At 55.3% G+C, this 15,359-nt stretch overlaps 1 protein-coding gene across 1 annotated transcript in view; it reads left to right on the top strand.

The window, feature by feature from the left end:
- Positions 1 to 5,290: 5,290 nt before the first annotated feature.
- LINGO1 (leucine rich repeat and Ig domain containing 1) overlaps positions 5,291 to 15,359 on the top strand; it is a 136,383-nt gene continuing 126,314 nt past the window's right edge. Inside the window, exon 1 of the mRNA XM_075160465.1 lies at positions 5,291 to 5,409. The gene's annotated coding sequence lies outside the window, so the exon portion shown is untranslated. The remainder of the gene's footprint in view (positions 5,410 to 15,359) is intronic.

Genomic DNA, 15,359 nt, shown 5'->3' with positions numbered 1-15,359 from the left:
GCCTCTAAAGAGGAAACAACTTGGGAACAACGCAGCCTGGGTGACCCGAACAATATTTTTTATCTTGCTGAGAAAAGCAAAGGAGCCCATTTGCAGTTCCTCAAAACGATTTGCTCTCTTTTCCTTCAATCAGCAAAACAAAAAGTGTTGCCTGATTCCTGGGGAAGAGAAAAAGCAGATGCAGCTCCTGCAGAGCGAGCCGGTGCGGTGGGAGCAGCGCTGGGCTGGGCTGCAGCTGGCTGCGGTTCGGGGTGTCACACTTGGCTTGGGCTGGCCCTTCGCTGGGGGCATCAGGAGTTGGGGAGTTTTTGAAGTACCCCTGCACTCGGGCTCCCTGCAGGGAGGCGAGCTGCTCGGGGGTCTGGCACAAGCCCTCTCCCCCGCAGCGGAGTTGAAGCACGTGCAAGGCAAGTCAGCCCATGGGTCCCCCTGCTCCGTGCCTTCTTGTTGCCATTTTGCTGCGTTTTTCCTCTCCGAGCCTGGAGTGAGTGCATTGAAATGTGTAAAAAATCAGCTGCCTGGGGGCAGCTTTGCAACTGCTCCTCGCAATTCCTTGGAGCCTTCGTTGTGAGGGCCGGAGTTTCGGGGCTCCGAAGCAGGGTGCTGCATGCTGGGCTGGGACCCGCCGCCGGGGGGGCCAGGGCAAGGTGATGTGGGGGTGCTGGGCTGGCATCCCTGCCGGCATGTCACCTAAACGCCGGCTGTTCCCAGGGTGTGGGTGTCCTTTCCCCACCCTCTTCGCTTGCCAACGGGGGAGCAATGTGCAAAGGGACTCGGCAGCATCGCTGGATGTTTAGGGGCAGGGAATAGGATGGAGCATTTCTGGGTCCTGCTGCTTGGGCTTTGAAGCTGTTGCATAGGCAAGGGAGGTGCCCAAGGGAGTACGTGGATTTCCAGGGGTGCCTTTTGGGCCACAGCCCGTCAGCCACCTTCTTGGGGGCCGCTGTGCTGGTGAGCGCAAGGTGGTTGCTGGTAGCATGGTGCCGGTGTTTGGTACCATGGAGTCCATTGCAGCTCTCACATCCAGTTTGGTCATGCAAGGACAGATCTGCAGCATCGAGAAGCTAATCTGTGTGAGACAGATCTGCAAAGATGCTGGGGAGAAGAGACGGTGTCCAACTCTGCTTGCAAAGGTTTGTGTCTCCGTCTCCAAAAAGCCTTGCTGGGAGCCGCACACTGAGGTGAGGAGTTCAGTGGCCTCGTTTACTTGCCGATGAAGGATGCTGCCGTGGCCCTGGCCAGTCTGCTCTTTAATGGCAATATAGTATCTATTTATTTATGATTTCCGTGGGTGGTGTTTTGGATGATCTATTGAGCCAGAGTGAGTATTTTGAGGCACAGTGAGATATTTTAAAAACATCTCATCACTCTGGAAATATCCATGGTGCGATAGCTGCGTATTAGTCATTCGGAAAGCGAGTGATTTCAATGAAAGAAAAAACATTTCATCTTGTCAGAGCATTTTCACTCACTGTCTGCCAGGCAGCTGCTATCAGCCTTCAGTCTCTGTGGCTGGTTTTACTCTTCTCAGGCTCTGCCTTTTTATTTTATTTTATTTTCTAACAAGAAATAAAATAAACCCTCTAATGGATATTGGTACCTACGAACTCATCAATTGTCAGTAAGAAAGAGCCTTTAAAAAGATGCAATAAACCCTCTTTGCACTGGATTATTTCCAGTGGGATTATTTCTCCCAGGGACTATCTCCATTTGGAAGGAGAAACTCCTCCTGCAGGTACTGGACCTTGAACAAAAGCCCCTGCGTCCGACATGATTTATCCCCCTGGAAAGTGGGAGTAACTCCGATACTCTCACACACCAGCTGGGGATGCAGAATTAGGCTCACAGAGAACAGGAGGAGAGATGGTTTTCTCCTTGGAGAAAAAAAAATCTGTAAGAAAACACAAATGATGAGGCCCCATCCTGTAAGGGAAAACAGCACAAAGCCGTTCAGCAAATCAAAAGCCAAATGAGCTGTAAAAAAAACCACCACCATGGTAGGAGAGATTTTCACTTGGAGGGAATCCACCATAAATCACCTAATATTCAGCTTTGCACTGCCATTTGGGAAAAGGTTCATCATATTCTACTGGTCTCTGCTCTACTTTATGTGTCTCTAGAGCTGGGGTTTCTATAGCACAGCCCACGCGCCCCGGGGAGGAGGCGATTCGGCCGAGACGCTCCCATCTAGTTCGGTCATTCTCCGTAATCGGGCTAAGAGTAATTACACTGTAGTTACGCTGTGAGTACTGTGCACTGTCGCTTTGTGGGACGCAATTGCCACTGCCTTATGCAACCAGCAGGTTACTGCTTGAATGACTAAAAATTATCCCTTCGTGGTTAAATGCTTGGTTGATTTTATACCCAGAGTTTTCCCGGGGTGCAGGATGCTCGAGCACCTCTAAGGGCACCTCCAGGGAAGCCTGGTGGGGATGTTTTGAGCTGTTCGGGGGATGTTTGTCTGCTGCTGCGGCTCCCCTTCGGCCATCTCCTTTGAGTTCGGGAGTCCTGGCTGGGTTTCCTTCGCACCCGCGGCCGAAGCCCCGTGTGCACGGGCAGCTGCCTTCGCTGGGGCTTGCCTGCTCCTCCCGGCGTGCTGCCGTGGTGCTGAGCTCTGGCTGCGTCCCCGTGCATGCCCACCCCACCTCCCACCGCTGCGGTCAGAGCGACTCCAGCCAGGGGTTTAAAATAGAAGCTATTAACTAAAGAGCAGGAGACGGCAGGGGGGAGGCAGCTGGGTCCCTCCGGGAGGATGCCAGTGCTGTCTCGGGGTTTAGTGAGCCCGGGTGTCTTGGAGCCTTCTCCCCAGCTCCCCTGGGATGAAAGGGGCATTGCTCCCCGTGAAGGCAGGAATCAGGGGGCTCAGGGGGGTGGCTGCCCGGGACCAAGTGCCCATAAACCCCATCTCTTGCTAAAAGCTGGGCTCGGCAGTGGGGACTTGTAAGCTTTACAACTGTTGCCTTTTATTTCTGGCAAAGTGAAATGAAAATGGCAAACCAGAGCCATTTCTTCCCTTTAACCTTTTCCCTTTCTCTCCCATGCTTAACCCAAAATATTCTTCTTTCGGTTTGCACTTGGAGCTCCCTTGCCAGATGCTCTTAATTCAATTAACACAAGCCAAACTCTTGCATTTCTTGGCCAGAGGCAGGAGTTATCACCCGCGTGGTGAATCGTCTGCTCTCTTGCTCTTTCGGTGAGGCATCCTCTGCATCCCTTTGCTGAAGGCGAGTGTCCCCGTCCCGCGCCCCTGAGTCAGCAGTATGCTGCTGCTGCCGGCGTGCTATTTCGGCTTAAAAAAAAAAAAGAAAGTTTCAGTATTTAAAGTATTTAAGCAGATGGGAAGCCACAAACTACAGTCGGTGGAGGGAGCGTGTTTCATGACTAACAAAATATGCCAGGTAGGCCGTTCCACTTGAGATATTTTCAGGAATATAATCACTTTCACACATCTTCATAAATTTGCCAAAGTGTTAGTTTTCCCCCATATGGATCGGGGAGGATGCAGCATGTCATGACTGTTGCACAGCATCTTGAATGCTGTGTCTTCGTGGTGGTTTTTTTTTTCTTTCTTCCCTCCACCCAGGCTGTAATTGAAATAAAAGTTTGATTCCCCCTTCCCTGTATTTAGCATGGGCAGAGGGTCATCCTCGAGCGTTTCGGTGGGGGAGCTCCTTGGCCTCCTTCCAAGGCAGGCCAGAGGAGGCAGCATTTAAATCTCTAATAATTCCCCCAAAAAGGGCTGGGGTTGGGCTGGAGCGGTGCCGGGGGTGCTGTCCCCAGTGGGGTACCAGCAGGTGAGAGGGGGATGCTCTAAGGGAGCCCCCCTTCCATTGAGCTCCTTTGAATAGATGCTCCAGCATCGCCATGGGGTAAACAAATGCAAAATATTTTGAAGTCATTCAGTCTCAGCATTGGATTCTTTCTTTTCTTTTTGGTATCGTGGCAAAATTAAATAAAAGGACCCATTTTCTGCATGTTATTGATCTTTCACTCAAAATCTGGGCCTTTTTCCAGGAAAAATGAGCCCTTTTGTGAACAAAGAGACAGGCACCTTCCCAACAAAAGTCAGCTTTCAAACCCGATGTTCTGTGTGTTTGAAATTTCATGTTTCTGATAGGAAAATATCAATTTCACTCAAATTTGCAGAGAAGTGATGCTGGGGGGGAGCGTGGGAGAGACTGCCCTGAATGGATTGATGAGCACGTGAAGGCCAGACTGCGGGAGGGATTTAAAAGCAAAGGGAAAAGCAACCTTGTCACTGATTTTGAACAGCTTGTGTTGTGAATCCAGAGCCAGGCTGTTGGGCTGGAGATGGCTCTGCTGTCTTCGTCCCTCGGGGACCTGGAGCCTTCATCGTACACCCTGCACATGGCAGGAGGGCTCAGCCTGGCTCTCCTGACCAGATCTCAGCCTCAGTGGTTTATATTCCCTTTTTTTTTGTAACATGGTGGCTGCCAGGGCCAGGTACTGAGCTGGTGTAAGTTGGTGTTGCTTTGTTACCTTGGTTGGGTGCCCCACCGAGAACTGCTTGCTAGTGTCTTAGACAAGCTGGGCTTCGCCAGCAGTGTTTTACAGGTTAAGTCGTTAAATCTCTGTAGCTCGTTTATTTGTTGGTAAAGCACTTGGGAATTGCTTGGGAGGAGATGCGTTATGCTCCCTTGGACCGCGCTACCACATTGGATGCTCAGCTGTCGGGCAGGGCTGTCGAGCTCGGTATCCTAAACACGTGTTTATAGCGCAGCCCATCGCTGCGACACCCTCATTATAACGAGGAGGGCGGCGTTCACCTCCCAGTCCTGCTGCCGCATCCTTTGATAGCAAGTAAATTGGTTTTCTGCATCTGTTTTCTACCTGTGCAGCGGTGATGCTCTTTCCTCACTGTAATGCGGCGGGGATGGAGGCAGCGCTGGCTCAAGGGCATCGTTCCCACGGCTGTCCGTCCGGCACCCTGCTCATTCACCGCTGCTACGTAAAAAGTTTGCCTGTGACTCTGAGCAGAGAATTTTCTGCCCCCACCCCGACGGGGTTGCTCCCAGCGCTTTGATCCCCGGCTGCGTGTGTAAGCTTGCTTATCTTTGGAAAGGCATGGCGGCGCTGACAAGCGGTGCAGGAGATGGGGGCTGTAGGTGGATCGTTTTTAGCAGCGCGCACGCACGGAGCAGACAGCTTGGGCATGTTCCAAAACACTTCCCACGCCCCCAGGCTGAATTTTAAGAAGCTGGGGCATCTGCACATTCAAAACGCTCCGGGGTGTGGGGGGGAAAGAAGGAAAAAAATCCTAAAGGCAGGCAGAGCAGCCAGCGCGTGGAAGGGGCGAGCAGCACCCACAGGCTGATGTCTTGCTGCGGAGGGGAGTTTGTTGCAAAGGCTGAGCAGCTCCAAGCCGCTCTCCGGAGGGGCAGAGCACAGGTGAGCGTGGAGCAGCGGTCGCTGGCTTGCCTTGCGGCTGCTTGCAGGCTGGTCTTGCTCTTGGTTGAGTGGGGGGAATGGGAAGAGGAGCTTGAGTTATCCAGGAACGGTGTCCGGGTGAGTGCCTGTTCCTCCCGTCCAGCCGGGGTGGAGCAGCCTCTGAGCAGCTCCCTACGTTTGGGGGCCCCAGAGCCTTGCAGGAAGAGGGGGGGTAGTGGGGGGCAGAGCTGTCCTCCTTACGGTGATGGGGAGATGGGAATGAGCCCTGCGCTCGTCCCACCTTGGGCGCATCTGGGGCTGCCCGGGATCCTGCCCGTTAATGGCAGGAGGTGCCCCACGACTTCTTTCTGTGGGGCTGCAAGGCTGAGGGCACCCTGGTACGCAGGACCAGCGTCATCCCCTTCTGCGTCTCCTAGGGGAGCTGGAACAAGCAGGCAGTGGGCAGGGGTTGCTGTTGGGAACGCGCAAGCCCTGGGCTTGCACCGGCTGGCTGAGGGCTCTTTCAGCCCTGCCCTGGCCTCACTGGGGCAGAGTGGGACGTACAGCTGGAGAGGGGAACCTCTGGGGGACGGAGGGCAGAGGACAGGCTGTGTAAGGTCCAGTGAAGTCTTGGAGCCCCTGGAGTGATGATCTGGGGCTTCCTCTCTGAGTCCTGCTATAGCTTTGGATAAGTAGCTTCAGGCTGTGAAGGTTGGGAGGCTTTCTGTGCCGGGTGCCCAGCTTAAAGATCTCAAACACAGAGCCTGGAAGTGCTGAGCATAGCCCCAGTTCTTGCTGTTGCTGCTCCCTTGAGATCCAAGGTCCCTGCTCCTGGCAACGTGGGGCCTCGGAGGTCTCGGACTGGAGCATCAGGAAGGGATGGGTGTAAATCTGGAGAGCCTGAGCTGTCTTCTGAATTCCTCAGCTTACCGAGCTGGTCTGCACTCTGAGATCTGAGGATGGAGAGCACATCCATCTGCGTAGTCCGCTGAGATCCTATTCCTGCTGCCGGCAAGGAGGACGACCGTGTGACGTCCTGGCAGCCCTAAGCCATCCTCGTAGGGGTGTCTGAGCTCCGACAGCTCCCTCCTGTCTCGCAAAGCGCGTGTCTGCTGGGCCAGGCACTGGGGGATGCTCCTCCCGGCACATCACGTGCAAGAGGGGCATCTTCCCGGCGCTCCCCCGTGGTTGCCTTCCGTGCTGCTCAGCAGATGGTCACCCTGGCGTCTGGGCGACTCGCGCTGTGCCCTTCTGCAAACAAAGCGGGTGGCTTATTTAAATGTGACTTTTGCCTGGTTGCAGCAGCTGGCGGTGAGGAGACAGGGAAGCTTGTGGGGAGCAAAAAGGAGAGAAGCCCAGGTGTGGAAAGCAGCCCTGCCTCTCCTGTGAGCTAAATGCCCCCAAGCTCAGGATGTTTTTCCTTTCCTTTTAGGAAGAGGAGACTTCTTGGGAAGCCTCCGCTTCCTAAGCATCACTCCCAGAAGAGGCTGAAGCAGATTCTAAATTATGAACTTTGTAAGTCTCTTGGTACCCGCCGAAGTAGTGCTCTCCATTGTGAACTCGTCCCCCAGGTAGCTTCATGACAAGGAGCAACCTCTTGGCAATGGATAAGTTTCTGGGGTCCTTCTGTCCTCTGTCCCTCGTCCCTTGGATGGGCAGGGGAATGTTTGCACCTCTGGCATACAAGGGAGGAGGACAAGGCCCTCCCGGCTGCGGTGCTAGACACTAGATGCAATTCTGCTGTGCACCCCGGGGTGAGGAGGAGGAGGAAGGCGGAGAGGGATGGGGATGGACCCAGGGTGCCCTGGGGGACTGGCTCGTTCCTGCTAATTAGCGGTGTAACCAGCCATCGCACAGCCGGGCTCCTGGCAGATAATTACCTTGCTGGGTGCAGGGAAGGGAGCAGAAAGACTCGCCGTCCACGGGGACTTTAAAACCTCCCCATTCTTGAACTCATTTGGGAAAGGCAACCAAAAAAAAAAAAAAGTATATATATTTTAATAGAGCTATTTCTGCCAGGCAGGCAGGCCAATTTGTTACCGAAGTGACACATTTGATTTTAACTGTAAGAATCAAGTTTTTTTGGCTTTTCTCCTTTTCCAGTCCTTGGGCCAGGGGGTAGCTCAGCCGCTGGGGCGAGCCGGGGGGCTGCTGGGGGTTGGGCTGGGGGCTCTGGCTTCCTCCCAAGCCGAGCATTGCTAAGCTCGTGGGTGTTTTAGAGAGGGGGGAGAAAAATAAATCTGGGGGCAATTCCCAGTCTGCTCGCTGCTGCGTGGTCAGGTTTCCACGGGGCCAGGGTATCCTGCCATCCCTTTGCTAATGTGACCGTGTGGATGCTGCCTAAGGACTGCCGGGGGCTCTGGCCCTGAGGCTGGCAGCTCCGCCGCCCTGGGGACGGCTCCCGGGAGCTGCCCCACGGGTCCCTGCCGGCCGTGCCGGGGCTGTGCCGGGCAGCACCGTCCCTTGTGAGCTCCTTGTGCCCAGCGGGTGGGATCGCTGCCGGCCAGAGCAGCATCTGTGCTCACCTCGCACCTCGCGCCGGGGCCAGGGACCTCATTAGCTGCCTCCATCTCCCCTCTGTTTATCTCCAGTTTTTCAACTGCTTGTCTAATTTTTTTTTTTTTTTTAATTTTTTTTCTGGCTTGAAGGGAGAAATGACTGCGTGAGTCATGATGGGGCCTGACAGCTCCCTGCACGCCCTGCTGGGCTCTACCGAAGTTGAGGCCGGGGGGGCTGCAGCAACGGCTGCCCGCGCGGGCCCCGTCGGGGAGTACGGGGGAGACCGGGCATCCCAGCCTTTTCTCCCCATCACCCATTAACCCTTTGTTCTGCGGTGCTTGGCACAGGGTCTGGCAAAGCTCAGGTGTCCAAGGAGCAGGGATTGGGGGCAGATTTGTGATTCTCCTTGGGAGAGCGGTGGGGACATCATGGCATGGTGACAGGAGGGCAGCAGGGTGGGAACAGCTTGTTCAGCCCAGTGCAGCTCTGCCTCTCTCCGTTGGCTGTAGTGGATTTGGGGCCGTGCCGAGCTAAAGGAAAGGCTCTTGGCCACATGAATGTGCCTTGTCCAGGAATAGGCTCGCAGGGATGACAGGCTCATCGGGTCGGTGGCCTTGTCCCCGTTCCAGTGTACCTGGGATGTTTGGTCCCACGCAGAGTGGGGTCCTGGGCTGGTGCTCCCCGCGGCACCTCCCTGCCGAAGGAGCACTGCCGCTTGGTGCCACGCACCGGCGGGGTGCAGGGGATGGCGATTCCTCCTCCACGGCATGGGGCTGCGGGTGCCAAACCACGTCTCTCCTGCTGCCGACCCTGCCGTGTCGGCAATCCGAGTCCCCCTTCCTCCACACCCTGTCTCCCTTTGGAAAACCAGCAGTAACTCTTAGTGCTGTCTTACGGATCGTTACTTTGGAAATCCCAGGGAAAAGGGCGCTTGCCCGCAGTCCCTCGAGGCTGGTGCCGTCCTCTGCAGCCCATCGCCACCCTGGCACCCCTCGCTTAGAGGGCAGGGCCACCCCAACCTCTTCCTTGCAGCTCTAGGATGCTCCCAGCATCTCACCTGTGCTTTTTATAGCCCGATCCCGCTCTTCCCGGCAGGCTCGCCAGCTGACCTGAATACGGCCGCTGCCCCGTTTGGGCTGAGCTCGCTCGCGTCTCCCCTGCTCCCTCCTCGTGTCGTGGTGGGCTGGAGCGCGCTTGCTGGCTTGCCGGTGCCGAGGAGACGGCCTGGTGCTCTGCCTGCTACACCCCAGCTCTTCTCGCGAAGACGGCAGCGTCTGCCGGCTCTTGGGTAGAACGTTTTCAGTCTGGGCTGAGTAACAGAGAGGGATTTCTGCGAGCACACACCATCGGATCTCTGCGCCGGGGGGGTCCCTTCTCTGCAGCAGGTGCTTTTTCTCCCAGATGCTGTTCTGCAGAGAGGGAATGGGGACAAATTAGCATCCCGGGCATTTCTGGCTCTCCCCCCTTCCTTGCCTGCCTGCCTCCCCTCCCTCCTCTCTTTAAAGAGATTCAGGTCATGCCTGGAATTAGGACTCCCTGAACTGCGGAGAAACAGTGTTTAAACTGCTTACCATCGATTAGATGGAGCGATTTGGGTTTGGTTTGTCACCCCACCCCTGCCCCCAGCTTCGGATGGGTGTTTGCAGCACCGCACGTTAATCCTCGCTTCAATGCCTTTGCCATCGTGGGCTGCTCTTCACTGCGCAGGTGGGTCTGGGGTCCCTGGGGGCTGCTCCCCCCTTTGCACCCCACTAGTAGCCAGTTGCTCTCGACACAGAGACCTTGCAGGAAGGCATTTTATTTAGCCGGCTTCATTTATCGAGGCGCTCCGGCTGGGATTAGACACAGATAAGACGATCAATAAATCCTCCTCTTGGCTGAGATGTGCCGTGAATTTTTCGGGGAAGGGTAGGGGAAGGAGGGTGCCCATTCAAAGGCGGCGAGCCGGAGGCAAGGGAGGGGACAGCCAATGCTGTGAGGTGACAGGGAGGGGGCCCTGGCCAGCCCCGCCGCGATCTCACTGCTGGTTTATAAGAAGACATCTGTACGTGTTAGAGGGGACAAGAAACCCCGCGCCGCTGCTGCGGCTGGCGAGGCTGTGCCGCCAGAGAAAGTAGGTCAGGCTGCGCTGCAGAGCCCGGCGTGAAGGCAAAGACCCCAGACCACCACGCGCTTCCCCCGCACAGCTGGGCACCCATCTCTCCCCAAATCCCCCCCGGACTGCTCCGCTCACAGCTGGGGGCAGCCTGCCCCCCGCCAAAGGCAGCCGCTGCAGGGCTGGGTTGGCGTCAGCCCCTCACCCTGGCGTCGGGGCGTATTTGGCTGCAGGAGGGATGCCCAAGGGATGCAACTCCAGCATCACAAGGGAGCAGCCGCTCCTCTGGGGTCCCCTGTTAGCTGGGGGTGGGCAAAGCGCAGGGTCAGCCCCCCCTTCAGGAAGCGTTTTCTGCATCAACAGGGAGATTTGGGGGGGAAGGAAAAAAAGGGTTAAAGGCAGAGTTTAACACCTAAATCTGCAGCGATTGCAGGTGCCTCGAGGGGCTCTCAAAGCCCCCCTTGAAGGGGAAGGGGGGGCGGGACAGGACGAGTGACGGGGGTCCATGGGTCGGGCTCAGGCGGGGCTGGAGGATGCCCCAGCTTGGCTCAGGAGGATGGCTTGGTCCATCATCACTTCCAGGAAGGTTTTGTGGCTGCTGGGGTGAGGGGAAAATTAAGATGTGCTTTCAAGACAGAGGTGTTTCAAGTGCAAATCAGGAGCATTTCCCCGGCGGAGTCCAGCGCGGCACTTTGCTATAGGCACCTATTGTGAGATGGAAGAAAACTCTGAAATTGCCTTTGCCGTGCAATGGTACAGCTGGGCTCCCGCTCCCGGCCACGCCGTGGGGAGGGACGCTGCGGGCGGGGAGCCCTGTGGGCACGGGATCGCAGCCGCAGGAGCACCTGGGTCCTTGGGGGCTGGGAAGAGCCCCCAGCCCGGGACTGCCAGGCTCAGGGAGGTGACAATCCCACGCTAACGGTGCCATGACCCAGTGGGCATGGGCACTGCATCCTCCAGCGAGGAGACCTGGACTGATCCGAGAGGGCTGGTGGTGAAGATGCAGCAAGCCAGGAGGGGAATAAATTGAGTGTGTATATCACAGGCCGGTCTGGGCTTTATTGATTTTCAATGAAAGGCTGTGTCATGAATTTTTCTCTCCCACTGTATTTGCTGCAAAGTTGCATCTTGACTCCAAGCATTAACCACTAACTAGAGAGCTCATTTCCGCACCCAGGAGATGCCGGGAGGGGAGGCAAGTTTGCACATGGTCTTTCTAAGCGCATGATGGATGCAGCAGCTTTACTAATCCAACACCAGAAGAGAAAGCCGGTATTAACAGCGGAAAATGTTATGTCCAGCACTTCAAGTGACTTATCGCTAAGGGGCTGCATGTGGGATGCGTCTGATTTGATGGGCTGCCTTATGCATCCCTCGCTGCTCCAGGATCCACCCAGGAAAGGGGATCCTGGTCCCTGCTGTCCCCAAGAGGGACGGTACGTCAGCTGGGGGCCTGGGGGTTGTCACTGCTCTTGCTGGTTTTTCTTTCCTCCTGACGAGGGGGAGACTCTAAAAGAGAGGGGTCATAGTCCCTGTGTCAAAACTTTTTTGGAAGCTGCTGAGACATCTTGTTGCATCCCGCTTTTAAGCTGGTATTTGGAATTTGGAGCATCTCTTTAATCTTGAAGTCGTTGTTTTTAAACATTAAAGAACATTTGGAAATGAGTATAGCATGAAATGTTTTAGAAGACATTTCTCCCCATCTTCAGAAACTCTTAAAAGTCTTTTTTGCTTCTCTGATGAACGTGTTGAGAATCTGGGGGAAAGCATTGCAACCAGCTGAGGGCTTTAAAAATAGACGACCAATGTTTGAAGGGCTTCGGATGGGTTTGTCTGGAAAAGCGGCGATGGAGAGAAGATATTTGACCTGGGTTTGGGTAGCACCATGCAGTGAGATGCGCGGCCGCAGCAGCTCGTGGCCTCGTGGGGAGAGGCTGGGAAGTCTTGCGGAGGGTTGGGAGTGTCCTGGAAGGGTTAACTCTGGTGCTTGGATATAGCTGGATGCACTGAAGCTGAAGTGGAGCAGTATGCAAATCTATCCACTTTCATAAACTGCTTAATTAGGCGAATGTTAATGAGACGTTAATTACTGTTGTGCCGGCGAATCCCACGGAACGGAGATTATGTTTCTCTTCAAACATCCAGTCTTAATTATAACTTGCACTTAATTCCACTGTCTTGCCTGGGACGGAGCTGGGTAGGGAGGACGAGGCGCCAGCTCCCGCGGTGCCCGCAGTGCGTCCTCCGTCCCCGCCCACGCTGCAGCAGTGGCTGCGGGCACATGGAGATGGAGCTGTGGCGACGGCTTGGGGACAATGGCTGCGAACCCCTCCCTTGCAGCCAGCTCCTTGCGCTCGGCTCCAGCCCAGCAGTGGCGGGTCAGGGTGGAAAATCCCATGTCATACGTAAAGGCTCCCATCCTTTTCCTTCGTGGGCTTGGGAAGCCCTCGGGAGGTCCCTGTTCGTGCCCCGTGTACTCCAGGGAAGCCGCATTGCTCTGCTCTGGAGGACCCTGCCCCAAACTGGTCAGACTGGGGCAGGGGAGCCTCCGGGGGTGGGAGCATCCATCCTGCGCCCGGTCCTCTCCTTCCTCGCTTTCTGTTTCTACCTGCCTTGGCCTTTCCAGCCAGACTGCGAACGCTTTCTGCTGCCTGCGGTTCCCGGTTCCTATATGGATTTTTAATTGGTGGAAGTGCGAATCGCTGGAGGTCCTGCTTCCGCAGCGCCTGACGTGCGCATGTGGATATTTTTAAAGTATGGCTTCAACTTGGAGATCAGCAAGAGATCACTGCGACGATGAGCAGAGAAACGGCATCCCCTTTCCAATTTTAACACCTGTTTGGTTTTTTGTTTGGTTTTTTTACATGGCTTACGTTAATGTTCAGGATAACGTAATGCTTTCAAATGAGGTATTAGCGAGCCATGAAATCTGCATCCTCAGGGTTTTTTGGTCTGTTTTTCATCCGTGCGTAGTTGGTGGCTGCTCTGGGCGAACTGCGAGGTTTTCCTGGTCTTTGCTTGTCACAACCAGCCGGGTGGCAAAGCACGCTGGGGCTTTAGAGGGCTGGAGGGGATGGCATCATAAGGCAGAAACATGAGGTTTGGGTTCCATCGGGGCTTTTTTGGTACCTGCGGGGAAGATTTTTTCCAGCGGTGGGGCTCTTTTTATGCAAGGAGTTGTTCACCTCGCCGCTGCTGCTGAGGGGAAAGCCCAGGGGCTGCCTGCACCGATGTCCTTCACGTCCCCAGCAAACGGGCTTTTTAGTTATGCGCGCCGCATCTGCACGCCTCGGAGCTTGTCGCCAGCAATCTGCAGCCGGAGAGCGGTGGCCATCATCGTCTCAGGCCCTCTCTGATGGCCGGCGGTGGCTGGGGAAGCTGCTCCGGGGTCAGAGTCACTTTGGATTTCCATCACACGCCGCTGCAGCCTCGAGGGGCGATGAGAAAGTGTGTCGTCCCCCGAGCGACCCGCACCGGGGGTGACGATCCTCGGTATTGGATGTTTTCAATTACAAAGGCTGTCAGCTTCGGTTTCGTTTTCCCGTCGTTTCTTTCTTTTATTCCCTCTGTTCCGATTCTGCTGTTTGATTTCCACACAGGTTTGATATTTCCTCTCCCAGCAAGCTGGCAAGCCCTGGGGACTTTTGCGGCGGCTCGCTCCGGCGCAGCTCCTTTGATCGCAGGCAATGTCCCTCCCGTGATGGGCAGGCTGGGCTGGAGGACCACGCGCGGGCAGGCTGGAGGCTGCACCCACGGGGGGTGGCACCGCTCGGGCTGCCCCGCCGGGCTCCAGCCAGCTCTGCCTGCTTCTCGCTGCCTTCTTCCAAAATCATCTGAACCTGATTTTTTTGATCTCTTGAAAGGCTTTTCTACCAGAAGAAACGTGTCCAACAACCAGGGATTTTTGCCTTTTTTTCTTCTCCTCTGCATTCTGTATCTCTTAACGTTGAAGTCCCTGTTAATTAATTAAGAATTATTTCCAATTCCTTTAATTTTTTAAATAATGGCAGGATCTGGCCGCGTATCTCTCGCAGACCCGCCCGCCACTCCCTCCTCCCCTCCTTGCAAGAGCAAATCTCGAACAAACAGAGCCCTGCTGCAAAATCAACAGCTGCGTGGGAGGCAGAGGCAGCGTTTTGCATGCAATTTCAATAAAATACAGCGTGTTTGGGAAACATGAGGGATGGCAAAGCCAACATGGGGGGGACCAAGAGAGGCTATCGCTTGGGTCGAGACCCCGCCACCAAGATGCCCCCGCATGTCGGTGTCGCTTTTTGTAGCCCCAAAATGCCGCGAGCAGGCGCCAGCAGGACTGGGTGCTCCGGTGCAGCCGCCCCGGGTGCCAGCACCCGGGGTAGGTACCCTAGGGGAGCCACTCCGGCCCGGCATCGCGGGCAGAGGAGCAGGCAGGAGGGGAGAAGCCTTCACCCCAACCCACAATGTTCTGCCTGCAGCCGCCTGTCGCTTCTGATTGCCGAGCCCAGCATCTGCTGGCTTTAAAATAAAATAAAAGGAGGAGAGAGGAGAAAGAAGGGTTTGGCTCAATGACTTGTCTAAATTAGCCTTATTGTGCTGGGAGTCGGGTGTCGGGGTAAATCCATTTCCACAGTAACGTATATCTTTACTGAGTGGGAAGTTGGGGGATAAATGAATGTTCTTCATATATTATCATGGCCTGACAGCGGTGAGGCAGAGGCGATGCAAAGGTGATTAATGAGAAAGTTTGAGTTAACGAAGTGTAGTCGTCTCTCATGAGGGGGAAATGAGTTCCCTTTACCACCAGCCATTGGGCTTGTGAAATTGGGAGCGGTCTCACCTTTCTGTTTTTTTAAAATGCCAGATAATTTGTTTCTTATTTACCTTCGCTCACCAGGTTGATGGTACGATATCGCTGGCCCTGTCTGGAGCGGCTGTGCTGGACTTGGGGCTTTCTTGCTACCCGCCGACAGCAGCGCCGAGGGCGTGGAGGGGGATACCGATGGGGGACAGAGATGCTCCTGGGGACACCAAGGCAGGGACACGGTGTGCAGAAGGGGATGCTTAGTGCTGGGGAAGCGAAGACCCTCTCTGCTGGGCAAGGGAGGGGGGAGAAGTGGCTCTCCAGCAATCAGCCAGAGCCGGGAAAGCAGGTCTGCAGCAGGAACCTGCAATATTAACGAGTCTTTTAATGAAAAATACATCTGCTATTCAGCTGCCTCATGGCCCAAGACGCAGGCGTGCTTTTTGGTTCAGCGATGGTTGCTGCAGGACCTTTTATTTTACAATAGTTGAAACAAAACTGGAATCTATTTTTAATCCTTTCCCCTTTGCTGCCTTCCCTTGTCGCCCCGCTGTTGTGCTAACCCCGCAAAAGCTCTGTCGAGGTTTGGGAGAGGCC

This window comes from Calonectris borealis, chromosome 11, assembly GCF_964195595.1.
Source record: "Calonectris borealis chromosome 11, bCalBor7.hap1.2, whole genome shotgun sequence".
NCBI lineage: Eukaryota > Metazoa > Chordata > Aves > Procellariiformes > Procellariidae > Calonectris > Calonectris borealis.
Note: the sequence above shows the minus strand (reverse complement) of the source record. Positions and strands in the feature narration are given on the sequence as shown.